Genomic DNA, 9,280 nt, shown 5'->3' on the forward strand with positions numbered 1-9,280 from the left:
GGTTATTAATGGCGAGAGTGTCGCACCTCAACACAGGCTGATCGTGATAGACTTCGAGAAGAAAGAGGAAAGAAGGGGCAAACAACAACGAACATCAAGAATTAAATGGTGGCGGTTGAAGGATGAGGAGTTGAAAGTGGAGTTTAAAATCAAAGTGCTGAACAGGATGGTAAAAGCTGAAGATCCAGACACATGGTGGACAACAAACAACAGGCACATAATTGAGATAGGGGAAGAAGTATGTGGGAAAACATCAGGCAAGGACCCCCCGCAGGATAAGGAATCTTGGTGGTGGAATAATGAGGTGAGAGAGGAAGTTAAGGCAAAGACGGAGGCAAAGAAAATATATCACAGAATGGGAAATGAAGAAGCAGAAAGAGCCTACCAAGAAGCAAATAAAGAAGCGAAGAGGTCAGTAGCACAAGCGAAAGCTAGAGTAAGGGAAGACATGTACGATAAATTGGAAACCAGGGAAGGTGAGAAGAGGATATTTGCACTAGCAAGACAGAGAGAGAAGTCAACAAAGGATTTTACGCATATCAAGCAGGTTAAAGTGAGAAACAATTTTATAAGAGGAACTACCAAAGTAACGGAGGTGACAAAAAAAGTACAAGAAAGGAGAATGCGATAGTTCGGTCATATCAACAGGCGAGAAGAAGGGTATGTCGGCAGAAGGATATTGGATATGGAAGTGGAGGGAAGAAGACGACATGGCAGACCAAAGAAAAGGTGGAAGAATCGCATTGGAGAGGACCTGAGGGAGAGGGGATTGAGTGGAGAGGAGGTTGGGGACAGAACCTTGTGGAGAAGACTAGTGAGGAACAGCGACCCCATATGAACATGGGAGCAGTTGCAGAAGAAGAAAAAGAAGGTACCTAATAAGGTCAAAAACTCACAAAATACACGTTTCTCGTGATGTCTTTTTGTTTCCCCATATAGATTACTTTGCCTGCATTTTTGGTGTTTTTCTACGTATCAAGTTCAAAAACACTCAAAATACTTGTTTTAATGTAATGTTATTCTGTTTCCATAAAGGGTTTCCATAAAGGTTTCCATAAAGGGTGTTTTGTATGCGTTTTATCGTTTTGCTACTTAAAAATTTGAAAACACTCAAAGGAAACGTTTTTGGTAATGTTTTTATTCCCATATAAGGTTTTTTTTCCATGCTTTTTAGCGTTTTGGTGCCTAACACGCTTAAAAACATTCAACATACATGTTTCTGGTAATGTCGTTTCGTTTCTTCATAAAGGAGACTTTGCCTGCATTTTCCCGTTTTCGTATCTAACAATGTGAAAAACACTGAAAATACGCGGTTTTCGTAATGTTATTGTTTCTCCATATAGAGTGCAATTAATTCGTTTAGGGATTTTGGTACCTAAAAGCTTTAAAACACTCATAATGTATGTTTCTAGTAATTGCTTTTCGTTTTCCCGTAGTGGATACTAAGCATGCATTTTTTTTTTTTGGCGTTTTTGTACGTAAAAAGCTCGAAAACACCCAAATTACTATTATTTCGTAATATTATTGTAATTCTCCATAAATGGTGTTTTTCCATGCGTTTTTTTTTCCGTTTTGGTACGTAAGCAACCCAAAAACACTCAAATAACAAGTTTTTGGTAATGTTGTTTTCTTTTCCCATATTGGGTGCTTTCCATGGTTTTCTGAGTTGTGGTGACTTTCTCCATAAAGGGTGTTTTGCATACGTGTCAGCGTTTTGTTATGTAAATAGCTGAAAACACTGAAAAGAGACGTTTTTGGTAATGTTATTTTGTTTTCTCTTATAGGATGAGTTCCATGCTTATTAACGTTTTGGTGTCTAGCACACTCATAAACACTCAAAAGACACATTTCTGAAAATCTCGTTTTCTTTCTCCATATAGGGTGCTTTGCGTGGATATTAACGTTTTAGTATCTAACAATTTGAAATATTCTCAAAATTCACTTTTTTTTTTTGTTTCGCCATATAAAGTGCTATTCATGCCTTTTAGCGTTTGGTGCCAAAGAATAAAAAAAAAAAAACACTCAAAAATACTTGTTTCTCGTAGTGTCTTTTCGTTTTCGCATAGAGGGTACTTTGCATGCATTTTTGGCGTTTTTTGTATGTAACATGTTGAGAAACTCTCAAAATACTTGTTTTTAGTAATGTTATTCTGTTTTTCCATTAAGGGTGTTTTGCATACGTTTTACCGTTTTGGCTCCTAAGCACCTCAAAAACACTGAAAAGAAAGGTCTTTCGTATTTTTTTTCTTTCGGCTTTTGCTACCTAAGAACTTCAAAAAATTTTTTTGGAAATGTTATTATGTTTCTCCATGAAGGGTTTTTGGTAGGTAAGTACCTAAAATAACAATGAAAAAATAAGTTTTTGTTAATGTTATTTTCGCACATAGGGGGCTTTGCATGCGTTTTAGCATTCTGGCGCTTAAGTACCTGAAAAAAAACACTGAAAAGAGAAGTTTTCGGTGAAGTTGTTTTGCTTTCCCAAATAGGGTGCTTTCTATGCTTTTTATCGTTTTGGTACGTAAGTTCAAAAACACAAAAAAATACGTTTATCTTAATGTTGTTTTCTATTCCAAGATAGGGTGCTTAACGTGCACAAAATTACAAAAAAAAAAAAAAAAAAAAATTCTTGTATTGTCGTTTCGTTTCTCTACATAAGGGGCTTTTTGCCTGCATTTTATCGTTTTGGTATCTAAAAATGTGACAAACACTCAAATTACATGTTTTTGGTTAAGTCCTGTTTCTCTATATAGAGTGGTATTAACGGGTTTTCGTGTTTTGGTATCTAAGAAGCTTAAAAACAGTCATATTCGTACTACATTTTTCTTGTAATGTGTTTTCGTTTATAAGATACTTTATGTTCCTTTATAAGTAGGTATGTTTATAAGGTACTTTGCATGGATTTTTGCGCTTTTCTACGTAACAACCTTAAAAAACACTCAAAATATTTGTTTTTGTTGGTATTATTCTGTTTTTTCTTCAAGGGTATTTTGCATGCATTTTATCGGTTTTTGTGTACGTAGATTAAAACTAATGAAAAAAAAAGAAACGTTTTTGGTAATGTTGTTTTGTTATCCATAACTGGGTGATTTCCATGTTTTTTTTTTTTTTTTTTTTTTTTAGCGTTTTTGTACCTAACGCGTTAAAAAAAAACACTCAAAAGACACGTTTGTGGTAATGTCTTCTCATTTCCCCCTATAGGAGGCATTGCATGCATTTTGGCGTTTTTGTACCTAACAATGTGAACACATTGAAAATACGAGTACACGTTTTTGGTAATGTTATTCTGTTTCTCCATATTGAGTGCTATTCATGCATTTTTAGCAATTTGGTACCTAAAGAGCTCAAAAACATTCATGATACACACGTTTAACGTAATGCTATTTTGTTTCCCTATTGAAGGATCTCTGCATTCATTTTCCCGTTTTAATACGGAAGAAGTTCAAAAGCCCTTGAATTTCTTGTTTTTGGTTATGTTATTCTGTTTTTCCATAAAGGATGTTTTGCTTTTTTTTTTTTTAACGTTTAGGTAAGTAAGTAGCTCATAAACACTGAAAAGAGACGCTTTTTGGACATGTTGTTTTGTTTTTATATAAACGGTGGTTTATGGTATCTAGTACGCTCATAATCACTCTAAAGACACGTTTTTGGAAATCTCGCTTCCTTTCCCCTTATGGGGTGCTTTGCATGCATTTTGGCGTTTTTGGTACCTAACAATGTGAAATGTACTCAAAATACACATTTTTGATAGTTTTTTTTCTTTTTTTTTCTGTTTTTCCATATATAGTGCTATTCGTGGATTTTCGCGCTTTGGTACCAAAGAAGCCAAAAAAACATTCAAGACACACGTTCCCCGAAATGTCCTTTCGTTGTCACATATAGTGTACATTCCACGCATTTTGTCTTTTTTGTACGTAACAAGTTCAAAACGACTCAAAATACTTGTTTATTGTTTAATATTTTCTCCAAAATGAGGTTTTTCCATGTGGCTTAGCTCTTTAGTATATAAGAAGCTCAAAAACACTCAAAAGATTTCCATATAGGGAGATTATTTCCATGCTTTTTTTTTAGCGTTTGGTGCCTACCATGCTCATAAACACTAAAAAGACACCTTTCTGGAATTGTCTTTTCTTTTTTCCATATATGATGCTTTGCATGCATATTGCAAATACATGAAATACACTGAAAATACCCGTTTTATTAATGTTCTTCTGTTTCTCCATATTGAGTTCTACTCGTATTCATGCGTTTTACCGTTTTGGTAACTAAGAAGCACAAAAATCATAATATACGTTTATCGTTTCCCCATTTAGGTACTTTCCATGCATTTTGGCGTTTTTCTACGTAACAAACCGAAAAAACATTCAAAATAATTGTTTTTGGTAATGTTATTACGTTTTTTCATTATTTTTTTTTGCCTGCGTTTTAGCTTTCTGGTACGAAATTAATTAAAACACTGAAACGAAACTGTTTTTGTAATGTTTTCTTGTTTTCGAATATAAGGTGCTTTCCATGCTTTTTAGCGTGTTGGTGCCTAGCAAGATCATAAACACAAAAGACACGTCTCTAGAAAATTTCTTTCCTTTCCCCATTTAGGGTAGTTTCTGTGGGTGTTGGCGTTTTGGTACCTAACCATGTTAAATACACTCAAAATACAAGGTTTTCGTAATGTTGTTCTCTTTCTTGATATAGAGTGCTACCTAAGAAGCTGAAAAATCTTATAATATAAGTTTCTCATAATTTCCTTTAGTTTCCCCTTATAGAGTATTTTGCACGCATTTTTTTTTTTTTTACTTAAGTTCAAAAACACTCAAACTACATGTTTTTGGTAATGTTATTCTATTTCTCATTAAAGGGTTTTTTGTCTGCGTTTTAGCGTTTTGGTACGTATCTAGCTCAAAAACTCCGAACAGGGACGTTTATGAAAATATTTTGTTTTCCCATATATGGTGATTTCCATGCTTTTTATCGTTTTTATGCCTAGGACTTTCATAAACATTTAAGAGACTCGTTTCCTGAAATCTCGTTTACTTTCCACATATATAATGCTTTGCGTACATTTTTTTTTTTATTTTCCCACCTTACAATGTGAAATACACTCAAAATACACGTTTTTGCTAATATTGTTCTGTTTCTCCATACAGAGTTATTCATGCTCTTTAACGTTTTGGTATCTAAGAAGCTCAAAAAACAAACATTATGGACGTTTCTCGTAATGTCTTTTCGTTTCCGCTCATAGAGTACTTTCCATGCCTTTTTGGCGTTTTTCTACGCAACAAGTTCAAAACACTCAGAATACTTATTTTTTGATAGTTATTCTGTTTTTCCATAAAAAAATGTTTTGCATGCGTTTTTGCGTTTTGGTAGGTAAACAGCCTAAAAACATTGAAAAGGAAAGTTGTTGGTAATGATTTTTTTTTTTTTTCCATATAAGGTGTTTTCCATACTTTTAACGTTTTCGTGCATAGCACATTCTTAAACACTGAAAAGGCACGTTTGTGTTAATCTCGCTTCTTTTCCCAATATAGGGTGCTTTTAGCTGTTTGGTACCTAACAACGTGAAATAAACACAACGTACACGTTTTCGGTAACGTTATTCTGTTTCTCCGTATAGAGTGCTATTGATAAGATTTCGCTTTTTGGAACATGAGAAGATCCTAAACACTCATAATATACGTTCTTCTTAATGTCCTTTTGTGTCCCATATTTGGTACTTTCCATGCAGTTTGGCGTCTTTTTAGGTAAGAAGCTTAAAAACACTATAATACTTTTTTTTTTGGTAATGTTAATTTGTTTCTTCATAAAGGGTGTTTTATATATGTTTTAGCGTTTTGATACGTAAAAGTTCAAAAACATTAAAAAGACACGTTTTTGATAATGATGTTTTCTATTCCCATATAGGGTGCTTTCCATGCTTTGTATCATTTAGGTGCCTAGCACGCTAATAAACACTCAAAAGACACGTTTCTGAAATGTTCGTTTCATTTCCCCATATAGGGTGCATGGCATACATTTTTACGTTTTGGTACCTAACAATGTGAAATACACTAAAAAATGCTCATTTTTGGTAATGTTGTTCTGTTTCTCTGTACTGAGTGCTATTACTTCATTTTAGCGCTTTAATACCTAAGAAGATCAAAAACTCTCATAATCACATAATCTTGTAATGTTCTTTCGTTTCCCCATATAGGGTTCTTTGCATGCATTTTGGCGTTTTTGTGTGTAACAATCTCTAAAACACTTTTTCTTTTGTTTTTGGTAATGTTATTCTCTTTTTCCATAGAGTTTTGCATGCGTTTTTCCGTTTTGGTTGCTCAAAACGCTTAAAAGACACGTTTTTGGTAATGTTGTTTTGTTTCCATTTATATGGTGCTTTCCATGATATTTTAGCGTTTGGTGCCTAACACGGCCATAAACACTCAAAAGATATGTTTCTGGAAAAGCAATTTCTTTTCTTTATATAAAATACTTTTCATGCATTTAGATGTTTTGGTACTTAACATTGTAAAATACTTTGAAAATACACCTTTTTGGTAATGGTATTTTGTTTCTCCATATAGAGTGATATCTATACGTTTTAGCGTTTTGGTACCGAAGAAGTTCAAAAACACTCTTAATACACGTTTCTCGTAAGGTCTTTTCATTTTCCCATATAGGGAATTTTGCATGCATTTTTGCGTTTCTCTACGTAACAAGGTCAAAAACTTTCTAAATAATTGTTTTTGATATGCTATTCCGTTTCTCCATAAAAGATGTTTTGCATGCTTTTTAGCGTTTTGGTACATAAGAAGCTGAAAACACTTAAAAGACTTCTTTTTGGTAATGTTGTTTTGCATTCTCTTAAAGGGTGCTTTCAATGCTTTTTAGCGGTTTGGTGTGTAATATGCACAAAAACACTAAAAAAAGATACTACTCTTGAAAAGTCGTTTTGTCTCCCCATAGAAGTGATTTTGCATACATTTAGGCGTTTTGGTACTTAAAAAAGTGATAAAACACTCAAATAATACGTTTTTGGTAATGTTGTTCTGTTACTCCATATTGAGTGGTATTAATGCGTTTTCGCTTTTTAGTACCTTATAGGCTCAAAAACACTCATAATACACGTCTCTCTTAAAGATTTTTCGTTTCCCCAAATAGAATACTTCTCATGTATTTTGGCGATTTTGTACTTAACAAGCTCAAAACACTGGAAATACTTGTTTTTGGTGATGTTATTTTTTTTTTTTTTTTATCAATAAAGAGATTTCTCCATACGGTTTAGAAGCTAAAAAAAAAAAAAAAAAAACTGAAAAGACATGTTTTTCGTAAAGTTGTTTTGCTTTCCCATATAACGAGATTTCCATGATTTTAGCGTTTTGGTGCCTAACACGCTTATAAACACTCAAAAGACTTATTTCTGGAAATGTCTTTTCTTTTCCCCATATTGGGTACTTCGTATGCGTTTTGGCGTTTTGGTACCTAATAATGTGCAATTCACTTAAATCACACGTTTTCATTTAATGTTCTGTTTCTCCATATAGAGTACTGTAACGCTCCTTTTTATTATTTCTGTGTTTCTTTGAGTCTCCCCAATAATTGTTTTCTTTTGTAGCTTGCGGTGAAGAGGAGGATAATAGCGGTAATTAAAGGTTTAGTGATTATATGAAAAAGTATATTTATAAGGCGTGTATTCGTGGGAGTGATTTAGAAGTCTTGAAACATTTGTTATAAATAGTCTTTACTTATTTCAACTGTGGTTTTCTCTAATCAGTGGTAATACGAATAATAGGATTACATCATGTTGCGTCAGCCTACCAGTAACTCATAAGGTGTCATTCCCTAGCTTATAAAATATGTTAGTAATTTAGAATTCAATTATTAACTTCAACTAATGTCCAGCCTATATGCTCACCTTGCTAGCCAATTATTCCTGCATTTTTATTTAAACTCATGGTTCAGTAAAATTATTTGTGAAAGAAGAGAGAGAGAGAGAACTAGCTAAGATTCCAATAACTTCAGAGGCCTGGGGGTGGGTGTTGAGGGGGAGAGCACAGAATGGCGTCTCCCTTCCCTCTGGCAACAGGTGGGTCTTGTAGCTCTGAAATATTTGATTTTTCTTTTATTTAGAAGTGAATATTACTGTGTTCATGTTTATTATTCATGTCTCTAGTGAAGATATAGTGACTGTACGTGTTGACAGAATGGCGTCTCCCTTCCCTCTGGCAACAGATAAAATAGCCGGTGTTGGTCCCACGTGGAGACAGGCCACAGAGTCTTGGGAAAGTGTTAGCCATGTAATGTTTCTTTAGTCAAATATAGTCTACTGTGAATGTGTTGTGAGCAATATTATTGCCGTAGAGAAGTGATGGATGAAGGCTGTGACGCTATTTAGGGATATAACGGTGCCCAGAATCAATGGTACTCTTGAGGAGTTATAAAAGTAATTATTTTCTTGTGTATTCGTAGTGTTAAGTAACGGAGTATAAGTGTATATGCCATACCAGAATTTCAAGTGCCTTTTTTTTTTTTTTTTTTCTAGATTAACCACTCGATAAAGTGTCATAGTGGGTCAGTCAACCCAAAGAATCCCATCAGTATTATTCATTTAATTATTTTTGCTATTTTTATATTTTTCGTTCCTCATAATAAAGCCACACTGTAGGTACTGTGTGATAATTAACCCCTGCCTACCCTCTGGCCATGACGATGAAGGCGAGAACCATTACCAATCAAAAATGTTTTTTTTTTTTTTTTCTTGTGTGTGTGCGTGCTTCACCTCTTCTCTCTTCCTCTTCTTTTTTTCTTCTTCACCGTGAAGATCTTTGCCTCGTCTCATTAGAGCTCTGATCGGACCGGTGAGGAGGAGGGAGGAGGGGGGGAACCGGAGGGGGGGGGGTGGCATTACACTGGTGGCAGCGGTGGGATTCGCTGTAGTCTTGGCCAGTCGTATTGGGAGAGACAGAGTACTGACAGTTGGGTAATATTGGGTCAAGTAATGTTCAAAGTGGCTGTTGTAGGTCATAGCCAAGTACCACGTAGGTTTGATGTGGAAGTGGAGAATTCAGAAGTAAGGATATATCGTGCAGGAGGAGCAAGAGCTAGGAATTTCTTTAATGACGAGAGATTGAATCACATCTTGGCATGGAGACATGACCTCACTTTCCTCTGGTTAGGAAACAACGACATCAATCCTAATACACAGCCTCGTGAATTAACAGATACAATTCTGAACATTGGCAGAGAAATTGAACGAAATTGCGGTTCGAAGGTTATTTTGGTAGAAATAGAAAATAGACAGTATCCA

The sequence above is a fragment of the Scylla paramamosain genome, chromosome 36 (genome assembly GCF_035594125.1).
Source record: "Scylla paramamosain isolate STU-SP2022 chromosome 36, ASM3559412v1, whole genome shotgun sequence".
NCBI classification, from domain to species: Eukaryota; Metazoa; Arthropoda; class Malacostraca; order Decapoda; family Portunidae; genus Scylla; species Scylla paramamosain.